At 31.7% G+C, this 16,871-nt stretch overlaps 3 non-coding genes across 3 annotated transcripts; 1 reads left to right on the forward strand and 2 right to left on the reverse strand.

The window, feature by feature from the left end:
- The first annotated feature begins 5,604 nt into the window (after positions 1–5,604).
- On the forward strand, positions 5,605–5,686 carry Trnas-aga (transfer RNA serine (anticodon AGA)). The gene has a single exon. It is a non-coding gene; the product is annotated as a tRNA-Ser (tRNA).
- A 1,938-nt stretch (positions 5,687–7,624) lies between these two features.
- On the reverse strand, positions 7,625–7,697 carry Trnav-cac (transfer RNA valine (anticodon CAC)). Its single transcript has one exon. It is a non-coding gene; the product is annotated as a tRNA-Val (tRNA).
- Positions 7,698–13,919: 6,222 nt separating this feature from the next.
- On the reverse strand, positions 13,920–13,992 carry Trnar-ucu (transfer RNA arginine (anticodon UCU)). Its single transcript has one exon. It is a non-coding gene; the product is annotated as a tRNA-Arg (tRNA).
- Positions 13,993–16,871: the final 2,879 nt, after the last annotated feature.

The following is a 16,871-nucleotide window of genomic DNA, read 5'->3' on the forward strand; positions in this document are numbered from 1 at the left end:
CAAATGTGATGTATTTAAATCATTGCGTTTTTGAATCATCGCGTTTACATATGTCTGAACGTACAGACCGACAGACAGTTAAACGATAGTTGGATTTGGCTCACAATTTGAAGGGTGTCCACACTTTAGATATTAAATATATATACGAATTTTATCTATATAGCTCTCCTTGCTCGAATTTTTATTCGAATAGCCGGACAAACGAACTTCCTCAGAACAGATTTTACTCAAAATTTGGTATAAATCTGAAAATTTGGTGTAAAGATCGTATACTAAATTTCGATCGTCTTGTCAAAAGGTTTTTGAGTTATCTTTGTCACACACAGACAGATGGACATTTTCCAAAAATGTGTTTTTCTAACTCAGGAATGTCGAAAACGTGGAAATTTCTCAAAATAATCTCGAGTTCGAATTTTTTTGATGATTACTATACTTTCTCTATACTAAAAAGTAAAAATATATACTAATTCCAAATTCAATCTTTTCAAAAATGCATCTTTCATGTTTTAGTTCTTTTATATTTCGTCTGCGTAATTTTTTCAGATTTTTTTTTTAGAAAAATTGCCATCTGAAATGTGATATAACGGCAAGAAATGAAAATTACCTAATAAATGAGATAAAGTTCATTTCTTCATTGAATGCGATTAATTTTCTTACGTCTTAAAAGCATTTTAATTTATTTTCCTTTTCATGCAAACATTTCAAGAAAGCAACGTGATAGTATAGTACTGTCAATAACGTTTAAAATATCTGAAGGATCTCTTAAAATTTTGAAAAAGTTTAATAGACATAAACCAGATGAATTTTCATATAGCAAATAATAATAAAAACAAAAGATTCGCTTGAAATTATAGAAATTAATAAGGAGGCACAGTTGTTGCCAGCGTAAAGATTTCGAATTTTTATTGTAGTTATAACTTGCTATCATTCAGACAAAATCAAGTTTAAAATACTAACAAAAACAATATTTAAGAATAAAGATTTTTAAAAATTATTTTTTAAGCAGACGAATTTTAAAGGAGAAAAGGCGTAGAAAGATCAGATTGCTCTCAGCAACATATGCTTCGGTGTTTCAATTCAATTCTCAATTCCCATCGAAATCGTTTGCGGAATTTCAGACTAGGAAAAAAAATTATCGTCTGGAGCCTGACGCAACGACAGCAACCAGTGATCATTTCATTCTCGCGCTTCGGCACAGGAGTTAACGAGCAATTTCCCCTCTAAAGGGACTGGAGCAATTGGTCATTCTCGGGCGCTTTTGATCCGAGCCGCTAATGGTTTTCAGACGCGAGCCATCTTAATTGCATAGATTCCCCCAATTTAGACCACTGCTTATTACCTCCGCCATGTTTTTTTCCATCCCTTTGTGCTATACCCCCATCCATCGGGTGGTATGTCGGTTAATTTGCCTGCTGTTTTGATGGAGGATGTACTCATAAACACGTGTGCTTCGAGAACGCCATTCGTTGGCACATTTAACGTTCATGACGAGTGCATTTATTCATTAATTTCACATTTAAGGAACACACGACGGTTATTAGGATGTGCTGGCTTAGGAAAACTATTAATAAGCCAGAAGATTGGAATAATCACGTGCGTTTCTATTGTTTTCTCTGGCATCCGGCAATAAAGACGTATACAGATCAGACTATGAGAGAGTAAAGACCTAATCTGATCGGACTTGACCTTGAAATCGGCCCATAAAGTTATTGGAGAAGGGTAGGGACAAGGAAATCCCAGTGGTTAGCGGCTAGGGAGTAAGGGGAATATAGATGCCCCAAGTACAATTTTCTGATTTCGTTTAGGAGATAGTCATTAATGCATTTATATGAATTTTTGAAGCTGAACATAATAAAGTGACGAAAATAAGATTTATGCCCTGTTGTGGTGACAACTACGTTCTAAGGTTTAAAAAAATTCTTATTCTTTGTCAAATAATAATAGCTGAGTTTCAAAGTTAATTGTTGGTCATATATTTACAAGTCAAAGTGAATCATTAACTTGTAAATTATTAAGTGCTTGCATGCATTTTGATCAGCGATATCTATGGGTAAACATGCGAGTATCTGGCATGCGAGTATGGTAAACATGCGAGTTATAAACGACATTGGTTTTGGGCTTTACCAATTTACTATTACTTTATTGTTATCATTTTGAAAATTTTCTATTTAGTGTTATTGAGTTATTACACCAAAGATCCCAATCATGGAACCCTCCAAACTGCATTTCCGACATACATTGCTTTTTTGTTTGTTTGTTTGTTTGATTTTAAGAAATCTGCCGAAGCCCACCAGACACTTTTAGAAACTTATGGTGATGCTGTTCCATCATTTCCCAATTGTCGTTTTTGGTTTCAACGATTTAAGAATGGCCTGGAGGACCAAAAATACTCGAAGACAATAAATTGCAAGTCTTATTGGTCGAAAATCGGAAAAAGTTGTAGAAAATGACAGAAAATATTTTGATTGATATGTATTGTACCCATTTTTCTCAATAAATACCCTATTAGAGTTAAAAAAATGACCAAAGAACATGCAAGCACCTAATAAAACTTTAATCTAAATAGAGTTTGAAATGTATGTTGCTCTTAAATGTTATTAAGCAATTATATTCCTTTGTCACAGTATATTAATCTCGAATAAATATTTTAAAGATTTTTTTTTCAATTTAACTTTTATGTGGGGGTTTATTAAATGGATTAACATTGTTAGATTTGATTTAAAAAAATTAATAAAATGAAAGGCCCTTTTTTTTTGGTAAATTTTCGCGTATTTAGTAGGATTATTTTTATTATTACATGCCGGTTCTTTAAAAAAGAAAATGCCTCTGAATGAAATGTTTCGAAGTAGTTCTCATTTTTATTTCACAAGTGGAGATGGTGTCACCTCAGATAAAATATTTTTCGCCCTGCTGATGGTTTCAATCTGTCATTGGTAGTTTTCACTGATGCAATTCTTGGAATTTAGTGAGGGACAACGAACATCTAATTGCGGGGTAGTGTTCTACAGAACTTTTGATGATGCCCTATGCTTCTTCGGTAGGAACAATTATAAAACAGGTTGTATTCCTGAAGACCACTTATTCTTACGTTTTAATTTAGTTGTATTAACGTCCCACTACAAAGCAGCACTAGGGTTATTTTGGGACGGACCTCGTGATTTTGCGTTGCTCAGATGACGAGGACGAGATTTGAGTTGGCACTCTCTCTCCAACCGTCCGCAGAACACCAGTGGGAGGGCGTTTGTCCCCAACGGATTTAGCGAGCACCAAACCAGTTTACGTGACGGTTCCTCGATCGAATCGGGTCTCAAACCTGGAACCCTCCGTTTCGGAAGCCAAGGCCGTACCACCAGGCCACCGCGATTTCTACGGATTCTTACGAGAGCTGTTGGTAGATCCAGAAAAAAGTAGTTTTTTGAACTAGAACATTTTTGATCACTGAAGAGAAAATAGATTAGAAGAATGTAAGGTCTCCAAGGAGATGAGGCCCACGGTCTGCTCGGAAATGCCCGCTCAGATGTCGTCCTCGTCATCTGGCCGCGGTTCAAAATTACGATGTCCGTCCAAAAATAGCCCTAGTGTTGCTTCAAACGGGACGTTAATATAACCAAACCAAACCAAATTTTAGTATTTTAATAAATGTATTAAAATAAAAAAAAATCATTCAGCTCATGCCGAATTTTGGAACCTTCAAACTATGGTCAATTTAACTAATGATATAATGTTTACCCAAACATCAATATTTAATGTGCGAATTGGTTATCTTTTCTATTACATTTTGAATAAATTATAATTTTCGTTATTTTATGTGGTAACCTAAAGGTTTGATTAAAAGCAATATACATCCCCGAACAATACATTGCATTTGCTAAGCCTCTGGTCTTCCCTTGGTGTGGTGTGGAAATTTGGTGAGGGGATGCCAGCTCAGGTGTCGTTCTCGTCATCTGACCGTGGCTCAAAATTAAGAGTTCCGTCCCACAATAGCCCTAAAGTTGCTTTAAAATGCTACGTTAATATAATTAAACTAAACTGTTAAGCCCCTGATGATAATGGGTGTTGTAAAAGATTAGATTATGACCAAGTTTGAAGAAAATGCCTTAGGAACTGAAAAATTTCTAAATTTATCTGTCTTTTAAAATGTAATTGCATATTCACATACAGAACCAAATGTAACAATGACAAATACAAACACTTTCTTACAAAAATGTAGTGCTTTTTTGAAATTTAAGGAACAAAGTGATCATAAATGTCAAAACTTATGAGGTGCATTCAGATTATTTGAAAAATATTAAATAATAATTATATATATATATATATATATATATATATATATGTGATACTTTTGATACCACCTCTTGCTGTTTCCCTTTGATTCCTTTCCCGTTTTATTCTTTGTGCTCATACGGGTAATAGCTTCTTACGACCCTGCCCTTTATTGACCAAACAGAAGAATCGAGCACATGGCGGATATTCGCGCCAAGTTATAAGTTTTTGTTGGTGATAAGCAGCCAAATGTGGCAACTTTCTTTATTGACCTTTCTTTATATCTAATAACCATAAAATCGAAAAATTAAAGCTTCAAAAGCGATAAATCGACAATTTGCTGCCCGTGCATTTTGTGGCTTCAAAAACTTCAAACCAAAATAATATATTCTCATATGATTTTAAATTATCATATAAGAAATTTGTACTATATTCATTTAGTAATTTATATTTTAGGCATATTGCAACTTTTAATGTGTCAATAATTCATAACATTTTTGAAACCTTAGCGTTTGGAATTAAATATTAAAAATTGCTGTTTAATGTTTATTTTGAAAACGGAACACCGATGAACAATTAATAATTACTTCTGATTGGCATGCATCCTATTGAGTTGTCCCGAGAACGAATGATTAGAGTCATTTAATGATGAACTCGTCTCTGTGTTGTGCAATATATTGTCTGATGTGAAGAACTTAACAATAAAAAAAATATATATTTTACGAAAAAAAATTATATAAATCCACATTATGAAATTATTAAAAGCTGCTATCTTAACATTTCTGTTAAGATAGCATTTCCGTTCAGCGCGCAATCAAGATCCAAAAATCTCAAATTGCAAAAAAAAAAAAAAAAAGAAAAGAAAAGAGAGAGAGAAAGAAAGAAATACACATATCCATATGTTATTGACCTAACATCTGGCTGCAGCATTATGCACTGTTTGCTTCACGTAATTCACTAAAAAGAAATAAATTTAATACATAAACTAATTAGAAACACAGGAACTGGTTAATGACTTTCGAAAAGTAACATTCTATATATCCTATATTTTTAAATGCAACGATTTCGTACAATGAATTTTATAAAATCATAACGTATCTGGGTACACCTTTCAGTCAAAATTAGAATATAAACTAAAGAAAAATTGCGCTTAAGGTGAAAAGAATCAGTAACTTCCTTGTCATAATTCATCTTTAAATTTACACTTTGATAAAAAGCATATTGGTTTGTATATACCTTCAGAACAATTTTGAAGGTTGTAAATTTCATCAAAAATTATCTAGATTCCAAATGAACATATGCAAAGCAGTATTAATTTCCCAAAGATAGGGTATTTTCCGTGTAGTCGTGGCCGAGTGGTTAAGGCGATGGACTAGAAATCCATTGGGATCTTCCCGCGTAGGTTCGAATCCTACCGACTACGTCGCTGGATGGAATTTTGCTATTCTAAACTTATATTTTTTTCATTCCATTTGCAATTGAGTGCAACTTAAATGAAGTCCTCTATTTGGCAAAGAGAGTTTTGGGGCCTTTTTTGCCCTCCCCAGATTACAAAACCTTATTTATTAATTGATTTTAATTTTAATCTCTATATGAGCAGTTTTAAATAACAAATTTTGACAAACTAAAATCTTAGAACATACTAAATTGAGTATCCTTTTCTATAGAGTTGGTTTCAGAATATCACATATAAAAAAAATTGGATGAATGATGTTTTATAACTGAAGGTTTGCATTTTTATGCCGGCTGCAACCCTTTAGTGTTGTGCTCGAGTGTTACTCGCCCATCAGATTTGATATTTTTATTCTGGTCTTATTTTTATTCTGATTTTTTCTATATTTTTATTCTGGTTTTATTTTTATTTTTATTTATTTTATATTGTTTTTCTGGTTTTATTTTTATTCTGATTTATTTTATATTTTTATTTTGTTTTTATTTTTATTCTGAATTTTTTGTATTTTTGTTCTGGTTTTATTTTTATTTTTATTTTTTTTTTAATTTTTTTTTCTGGTTTTATTTTTATTCTGAATTATTTTATATTTTTATTCTGGTTTCATTTTTATTTTCATTTATTTTATATTGTTTTTCTGGTTTTATTTTTATTTTTATTTATTTCATATTTTTATTCTGAATTATTTTATATTTTTATTTTGGTTTTATTTTTTATTTTTTATTTATTTTATATATTTTTTCTGGTTTTATTTTTATTCTAATTTATTTTTTTATTCTGATTTATTTTATTCTGATTTATTTTATATTTTTATTCTGGTTTTATATTTTTCAGCGACAAAGAGTAAATTATAAACATAAGTGAAAAAAAATTAATATAACGCTAATATAAAATTTACTGCAAAGTGCTAATGATTTTTAAATAATGTTTGATATTTAAAATTTGGCCATTATTAAAATATTTTTTAAGAGAAGGAGAATTCATCTATGCCTATGCCTAATTTGGATAAAATTATTCTTAATCATGAGATTTTTATGGAAAAAAAAACTATAAAATTCATAAAGAATTAAAAAGAAATATTGGTCATTTCTTACACTTAGTTTAAATATCTCAAAATAGGTGATGTCAGTTGTTGTCTTTCTGATACTAAGCCATTCTAGTTTACAAACTTAAATAATATCCACAAAAACCATCTAGCAGAACGTGGTTTCGATCCACGGACCTCTGGGTTATGGGCCCAGCACGCTTCCACTGCGCCACTCTGCTTGCTTGGCGCTTTCCACCTGGACAGGTCTGTTTGCAAGTTCCACGTGATAAAAAATATAAACAATTCTGATAAAGCTAACTTTCCTGTACAAGCAGTATCACGTAGTGATTGAGCTTATAACGCAGGTCATGGATCAGAGCTAGGTTTTATGAAAGATTTTCGAATTTTATCTGTTTACAAATCTAGTGACTTTTCATCGCTTTTTTAGTTTTTTATGCGTATAGATATGTTACTGTTTAATCACACACTTGACATTTCATAAAATGACTCCAGAAGACTGTTTAAATTACCAACAAACTTTAGAAAAAATTGAAAGTAGAAATAAAATTGATTATTATTTAAAATATTTTAACTAAGCTATTAAGGAAGCACTTCCCTTTTTCTCTAGATTTATTCTGCAACCAAACTGATATAATGATGAAATTAAAAAGTTATTGGTAATTAATTTTTTAAATTTAGGTTATAAATGATTAATTCCTTTCTTCCAGTAAAAAATGTTTAAATGCATGCCTTCTTATTTTATTATAAAAATCAAGAGAAAAAAAAGAAGTAGGATTTAATTAGTTTAATTGTAAAGTCGATTGCAAATTCATTAAAAAGAATGAAAAAAAAATCGAATACAAGGGGAAAAAAAATATAGCATCTGTTTCCACCCGGGATCGAACCGGGGACTTTGCGCGTGTGAAGCGCATGTGATAACCACTACACTACGGAAACACGCGAAGGTGTTGCAATAAACATCCATTTTCTCAATTACCTCCATTTCTAATACTTAAAAAGATGAGAGTACATTTATTAGTCTGTTTCTAAAAATCAGATTGCTGAGGTAAAGGTTACCAAATTTGATCCTAATTTCGAAGATAGACACATGCATCTTGGAGACATTTCTTGTTGGTTTATTTTTTCCCCTTATTCCAAATTTTGATTACTTAAGAATGAGATAAAATTGAAGCTTCTTTTAACATTTTTATGCCTGTAATTTTTAAGAAAATTATGTCACAATGATTTGTGCATCATTTTTTACAACAACTTTATCTTAAGTTTTATATTGCAGTTTCTATAGTAGTAAAAAATTTTAGCCGAAAGTATAATCTACCATTCGTTAGTTAATGACTGTCATTAAATTCCAAACTTTATTTTCTGCAGGATAGATTTCTTGACCAATGTTCATTGTCGGCTTCTAAAACCCTCGTGCTTTTGCGCATGCGTCGAATCCGTTTATTTAGTCAAAATAGGGATGGGAAGAAAGAAGAGGAGAATGTTGACATTTAACAATAAGAGGAATTTGGATTGCGTATAAACTTACGAGAAGCAAAAACAGCGGATAACTCGTATAATGCTGAGAAAAGTTACTGATTCGCAAAAAAAATGCTTTAGAGCGATTTTCATTTATTATAAGAGGTCTAAATATAAAATTATATTAAAGGAATGGAAGATTTATGTTCATAGAATTTAGTAATTCACTGGTTATTACAAAATAATGAAATCTTTTATGCTACAAAACATTTTTTGTTTGTTATTGAATTTTTTGGTTAACAACGGTAGATAATCTCCCTCACATTTAATGATATTATATAAAATATTTTCCATGCAACTACGATAAACTTTCTTGCCTCTTGCACTTACCATATGAGCAACCAATAAGCAATTTCGAGTTAAAATAATATAGTACACTCAGAAACGACAAAACGCTTACATACCCTTGAATGAGGGGGAATCTGAACGAAAAAATATGTAACGAGACGGAAAGAAAAATGTCTATGAATTCTGAAAATGCTGTCATTCTTCCGCGTCGCACGACTTAGAGATTCAGAATCACCGTAGTCTTTAAAAGCGACATTTCTTTTAAATATTTATTTAGAATTTTAATTTATTGAAAATTAAGTGTAATTCTATGGATTTCCACCATAACAATTGATAATATTATTATACTAAAAGAAATTTTTCATTGTTTTAAAATTGCACACGCACAAAATCTTTTTTTAATCATATCTGGTTTAATACACATGTGATTTGTCTCCTGAATTTGGGCAATATTTTTAAAAAATATATTTCAGCCTTATTTTTAATAGTAGTTTCCATTGTTGCTCTAAAATTCAAAGTATCTTGATTGTTCTGTCAAATAATGGATCGCGTGATTTTTTTTCTTTTACTAAAAGATAAGGAAAAAGGTTTCTATTTGTTATCTGCGCATGGGTGATAAGAAAATGAGAATAGAGTACTGAGAAAGACACTGTGGAATGAAAAATGGATTGTCCATACTCCAAGACTATTAATGGCATAACAGACTGAAGAGGTATAAAGCTATTGAAACAGAATTTCTTTATATCTGTTACAATTTGATGCTTAAAAAAATATTATATAAACAGTTGACGATAACGAAAAGCTATGCCTAATAAATTTAAATGAAACTAAATACAGATTTTCACAGTTTGGGCTATCGGTGATACAAACAAAACGATAACTAGCAGAGCGTGGTTTCGATCCACGGACCTCTGGGTTATGGGCCCAGCACGCTTCCACTGCGCCACTCTGCTACCGCTGATGTTTCACCCACAACAGTACTACCGACGAATTCTACGCACGGAAAATATCGGCAGTATCAGTACAGACAACGGCTGCGTGTAAGCAGAGTGGCGCAGTGGAAGCGTGCTGGGCCCATAACCCAGAGGTCCGTGGATCGAAACCACGCTCTGCTAGTTGCTTTTTTTCCTTCTTTTTGTCAATTTTTAAATTTAGATTTTTTTTTTTTTTTTACTGCACTCCTTTTCTATGCTATGCAAAAGCTATGTAACTATATTATAGTTTATATTTGAAACTAAATAATTCCTTGTAAAATTCCTCATAAATCCGAGAAAGAAAGATTCTAAATTCTTCTTGTCACGCGCCATACTTCTTTTAAAATTTACTAAATATAAATTTATTAATATTACTTTGAACTGTTTATCATGTATTGATAATGTTTCATGTACTTATTTCGTAATTCTTAATCATTTTAGCTGATGTTACAGAAAATTTCACTAAAATTTAATAAATTAGTAAATTAATGTTATAAAGCTTCATTGTTCATATGTACTTCACAGTTTTTATTTCTGATATAATTGGAAAAATAAAATTTATTGAAATTTTCGAAATAATATAGATAGAAAAAGAAATATAAATATTTGTGGGTTAAATTTATTTAAAATTCATTATTAATATTAAGCCCTTTTTTTTGTTTTTGTTTTGGGGATATTTTTGGCAAAATTAATAATGATTGTAATTACTATGCGATCAAAATCATTGTGAAGATTATGAGTCTTTTGCACTCAATATTATAAACTTTTCTCTGCAATATTTTTTAAATGTTATTTTGTATCATTTTATAATTTCAATGATATAAATTCAATATTGGTTGTACAATTTAATTTTTAATATCTCATAAGAAAATTAAGGTTAATGTAAATATTATATGATAGAAAAAGAAATTAAATATGTTAACATGGAGGATCTTAGCAAGTCAGTAAAAAATTTTAACTCTTTACATTCTAACGTTACTTGAAAGCACTATTTTACCAAACTCTTAAATCTACGCAAACTAATTTTTTTATTTGACGGTTCTTGCAAAGACACTATTAATTAAACCTGAATATTCTGTTTTGAAGCAAAATAAAGGCAGTATTTGAACGGTGCTCCTAATTTCTAACTGCGGTCAGATGATAAGGACCACAATTGATCTGGCAACCACCCCTCCAAACTTCCACACCACTTCAGCGGAGTAAAAGCATAAATAACCTATTTAAGATTATTGATAATAAAGACGGAAATTAAAATGTTTCAGTTTGTAATTACATTTTAAAATTTATTTAAAAATATTTTAATTCTTTATATGTTAAACTATTGCAAAATTTATTAAGTAAAAAAAAAAAAAAGTGGCTGATAAATTCTAACAAACTATAAAGAGTTAAAAATAATTTTATTATGAAATGCTTTATGCGTTTCTTCTTATTTTCATTGAAATGGCTATGAGGAAAGGAAGAAAGAATTTATTTAATTTAATTGTACAGTGTAACGAATTTTCAATCACAATAGATGTAAAAATAATTTAAAAAGTAACTGAATATAAAAAAAGAGTAAAATCGGTTTGTCCGGAATCTAGTCGTGGAACTCACGCATATGAGATGCACATCATATCCACTACACTACGGAGACGCCCACAAGCCGTTTCAAAAAAAGATTATTTTCATAATAATCATTTCAGAATGCAAGCTAAACTTGGGTGGAGGATTTTTACACTTTCTCATATTTGGAAATATTGAGAAAATTTTGTAATCATCAAAAAATTCGAATTCATGATTTTAATGAATTCTCACTTTTCAGAATTCCTGGAGATCGAATGAAACGCATTTTTGGAATTACGGCTGTTTGTCCATCAACAAACATATTACTTAAAACTGCTTCGAGACAGACAGATGAAATTTGGCATATGATTCTTTACACTAAATTTGTTGATTTTTGTGGAATTTAGAGCGAAATTCATTCAGAAGTTCGACAGTCCAAATATAAGTTAACACGCTAACTACAAAACAAGAGAGCTAAGTAGATAAAATTTGGTGCATAGATTCAGCATCGATAATATAGTTGTGCATGAAATTTCGAATCTATTCCGACTATGGTTTGATCATCTGCAATTTTATACTCTTAAAAGCAAGTAAATGGGATATTTTTGGGAAAATTGGTGTGTGATTACAATTGCAGTTCATTGTTATTGGTTTTTCAATCGATCGAAAATTATCCAAATTATACATTCGATGCTCTAGTACGTGCTCAGTAAATGCATTCCAGAAATTAGTCACCAAAGTTTACATGCTAACAGACTCTTTCATAACTATTGTTCGCCAACAGCATGTAGTAAATTATACCAAAGTACGTTTAGTAAAGAGTATAGAGAAAGTTTCTAAACAATCACTCTAGTTGCTTTTATTTTTCTGCAGTGGAAATACTTATTTTAATTTAATACGCACAGAAAAGCATAAAAGAGTTTTGAATGGGGAAATTGAAATCAGTTCGTGCACGGTATTGATAAATTTTTTTTTATTTCGTTAAAATTCGCCACAAAGTTTTAGAAATTTGAAACGAACTAAAAAAAATGCGACACAAAGAAAAGCATTTTTGAAATTCTAGTTCGGAACTTCCACCATGAACAGATTTTATGTATGTCTTCGTATGTCTTCTCTATACATGGCTCGATTATATTAACAACCGCATTCCGTATGTTGCGATTTTTAATATCACATAATCGACAGTATTTATCGGTATGCCTAACACGGAGTTTTTATAACAACAATATCTTTCGTTGTTGTTGTTGTTTCTTCTAGCACTTGCCATGGAAAAGCCCGCTGTTACGAAGACAGCGATTTTAAGCCGGTGGGAGAGCGTCCCTATGTCAGAACGTCGGCATTTGGTCATATAAAGTTTTAAAATCAAACAAAACTTTTTACATCGTTTTATTTTTAGAATAATCTGTAAATTATTTTCTTTTTCTATAAAAGAATGAAAATTGAAGAGAAGAAAATAAATTTGAATGAAAAGTGATTTAGAAGATTAATCTAAGACAAACTCAAACACAAACAGTTAAACAAAACAAAAAAATTGTCTGCTTTAGGTTTTTCCATGTTTGGATAGAACAATTTTTCTTTGAGCATTTTAAGTACTTCGAACGAAGGAAATAAAAATAATAATACCAGCAGAAGGCTCTTTAAAGCGGACTACAATTGGGGATAATCGGTATAATCGGCTATAGTCTGTGTATTTTCTGTAGGCGGTTCAAGGTCACATTTTCTATCTCGTTACTGGTTGTCTTCCTTGCAATGCTGAGACAGATAACGGTGTCACTCTTTTATTTCTTTTTCTTTTCTTTTTTTTCCCTTTTTACACAGCTGTTAAGGTATTAAGAAGGTAAGGTATTCCCGAAACGTACTGGCGTGGAAAACAGCAACAACAGAAACAAGCTTTGTCGAAACCATGGCAACGGAGAAGAAGAAAGAGTGGAAGAGTAAGAAAAACGAATGTCCTTGAAACGCCTACAGAAATTACACAGACTATAATTGCCCTCCTTAAGAGAAATTCTGTCGTTCACATGCTGTCTTTCTCATCCGAACATGATGCAAAGGTTAAAATACATCTTGAAATAATCCTCGCGTCGCTTCAAAATGAGATGATGAATTTAATGTTATAATTAATATATTGATTAATGTACGTATTAATGTTAACATAATGCACTTCAAAAATATAACAATATACTTATATTAATAATTATATTGTTATTAATGTAATTATCAGAATAAAAAAATCACCGGGAAAAGAAAGACTTTTAACTAATCTTTACCGAAAATCAATAGTTCTTCGATTCTGTCTCTAAATGAACTGTGCCGATAAGCAACGGATTAGATGAAATGGGACCGAGACGCTAACATCCCTATTATCTGTCACGTGATGTCAAGGAGCAGTGGAAAACCCCACATATGTAATCGAAAGTTAGCGCTTGCAGTCCTCACCTAGTTGTTAAGGCGATAGACAAGAAGTCCATTGAGAATTTCTTGCATAAGTTCGAATTCGACTGTCTACGTAGATGCATTCGTTCTTTTCAATAAGTATATTATTTCCTATCCTTCCTGTCGCTTTGTTGAATTTAATGGTTGATAAAAATCACAAAAACTTTGCAAAGCTTAGTTTTAATAGCTTTCTATGCATAATATTGAAAGAGCAGAAGGGTGAAAAAGATTTCCACTAGCTCAAGCTTTCAGTGAAAAATGAATTTATGACCCCTAGTTTACAAATACAGTGTTCTAATTACTATGTTATGACAGCTCCGTCTGTGCATTCGTATGTGAAGTGAAAACAATAATTTTAAAAGTGGTATCGAAACACCAGGGGAAGAAAAAAAAATCCTCCGACTTCAACCACCAGTGAGTGTTGAACTCACGGCCCCTGATTGAGAAGACCAGAGCTCTAACCACTAAGCTATGGTGGCTTCACGTGCAGCTTCTGGAAGTAAAATGAATTACTAAATATTTAGCAACAGGATGTCCCTATCGGTCTTTCTTCAGCCATCGTTATATAAATACAAAGAATATTATAAAATTTTTCAAAAATCTAGAATTGTGACGACGAATTGATGATAATAGCCGAAAGGGATAAAATCAACTACATTTCTATCAGATTAAATTGTAGGGATGGGGAAAATTCTTAACTCGGAGCGATCTATAAATTACTTCAAAAATAAGAATAAAAATTTTTTTGTTGTTTATAGACAATTATCCTTAAAGATTTACTTATATACAAATATACAGTTCGTGTTGGTGTTGATTTTAAAGCTTGTTTAAATATACTCTATCCAACACTTCAAAATATCAAGCCCATGACTGATTACAATGTGAACTCACTTGATTATCTATCACGTTATGTCATCTATTGCCAATAAGCAATGAAGAATCTAAAATACGCAAATGAAAGCTTGAGCTTATAGTCGTGGCCGCGTGGTTAAGGCGATGGACTTAAAATCCGTTGGGGTCTTCCCGCGTAGGTTCGAATTCCAACGACTTCGTTAGAGGTTTTCGTTCCTTGCAATTTTTATATTTTTCCTAGCCTCTTCAACTTTTGTCCAGGTCAAGGGTTGATAAAAATTTCAATTAAATACTTAATATAACTTGATTTTCTCAAAAAAATATTGAAACCCCAAAAATGGTAAAAAAAATCTTTCGTTTAGACACACCAATGAGGTTTGTCCTCTTGAAACCAGATTTACAACACCAGGCTCTAACCACTGAGCTATTATGGATCCTTTCCTAGCTTCGCACATGCCTTGAAAACAAACATTTTACAAGTGGCATCGAAATTTGAGATGGAAAAAAATTCACCTTCGTATAGTCACTGATGAGGACTGAACTTAGGGCCTTTCGTTTATAAAGTCAGCCCCCCTCTAACCACTAAGGTACGGTAGCTGAAGCACGCGCCCCTGGAAGTAAAATGAAACCGTAAGGATTAGAAAGCAGAACCTTATAATCAGTGCTTCTTAATAAACTAGTACAGCCACAGATATGTAAATACAAAGAGCAACAAAAAAACAACTGCAATTCTGTCAGATCAGTTGGAAGAATGGGATATTATTTACTTAAAAGAATAAAAATAAAATATTGTTACGAATCAGGGATGCGACTTCCCAGCATAGTTGGTTCATAGGAGGTTCCAGAGCTTGGCGACAAACTTGGTGACCATTTGGCGATATGGCGACGAATTTGGTGACTTTGGCGCCAAAATAGATTATACCCGAAACATCGAGAATTTTCTCGATCCGTCCAGTAGGAACCGAGATACGCCTCGAACGTTCCTGATTGGTTGAGAGGCTCCTAGCTCCGCCTCCTGAGACCTATAAAAGGAGCAGCCTGCAGCTGCCGAGTCATCGTGAATTGAGTAGTCGGAAGCGACAAAGAAGAGTGGTCGGGATCGACGGTAGAGAGTAGTCGGAATCGACGGTAAAGAACTGGCCTTCCAGAGATAAGGGGAGCAGCGACGGAGTGAAACTAGTGCTGAACTAAGCTGTGCGCTACTGTCTGCAGTAGAGTCCTGTATGCTGCACGTCTCGGCTGAAGATAATCGTCTTCTGTGCTGTATATAGTTGTCGTCTTTATGCTTTCCTATGTGTCTTCGTGTAAATAAACGTCGTTGTTTTATTTCCTACTGCCGCCTGCTGATTGAGAGTTCTGCACACCATATAACTTCCACTATCCAAACGAACCCCTGAAATTTCGTAACAATATATATATTGTTGTTTATTAACAAATATATCTTAACAATTCACTCATACATACGTATAGTTCGTGCTGGTATTGTTTTTTAAAACTTGTTTAGCGATTAAATCAGATTCAAAATAACAAGAGTTTGACTCATTTCGGTCTTCGTTGAATGAATTTTTCAGTACATTTCCATGAGATTCCTCAGGGATTAATGCGTAGTCTTACTCCTGAAAATCTTAATAATTTTATAAAGAAACGAGAGATCTTGGTAAATTTCTGCATTGAACTTGAATGGTATTAAATTTAGTTGGCATTTTAGATAAACTTTCATTTTTATTAAGAATTATTAAGAATAATTAAATTATTAATTTATTAAGAAAGGTCATTTTTGCGCTTCAAAATTAATAATATTAAATGAATAAATAAAAATATTACTGAATTTACTACTTCGAAATTAATAATATTACTGAATATTTTTGTGTGTGTATATTAGAAAATAAAATCTCAGAATTAAAGTATTTTGATAAAATAAAACAAATGATAAATTGGCCACGATCACATTAAGCGGTATCCACTCTTTTGATATTACAATGTGAGGTGTCGTAGTATGGAGAACTGAAACGAAACCTTGAAAGATCGGTAAACAGCGAAATTTTATCCCCTCATTGTTTCTCACTCTGATCTCTAATGTAAGATATCTTTAATTGATTTAAAATTTTATTCTTATATAGATAGTTTTTTAAGTTAAAAATTTTATAACATCCTAAATTTACAAAACTTTTACATAGAATTTACCTTCAAGAAAGTAGGACTAATAAAAATTTTAAAAAGAAAATTAAAAAAACAGTCTTAAAAAGGTTACAAAATTCTTTTGGCACATTATTAATGCTGTGATTTAAAGATTGTCAGAACTGTAGGCATGTGATTTATTTATTTTTCATTGTGGAAAAATATGGGCCATACTAATCTATTTAAAATATATATAAAAAAGATATTGTTCTGAAATTTAAACAAAACTTTTTTTTCCTTTTGAATAAATATCAGTACGTCAGACGTAATTAAAGCTTTTTTAATCAAATTGTCAAATAATTTTGAAATAAATTTTCAAAGGAGGTTG

This window comes from Argiope bruennichi, chromosome 10 (assembly GCF_947563725.1).
Source record: "Argiope bruennichi chromosome 10, qqArgBrue1.1, whole genome shotgun sequence".
NCBI lineage: Eukaryota > Metazoa > Arthropoda > Arachnida > Araneae > Araneidae > Argiope > Argiope bruennichi.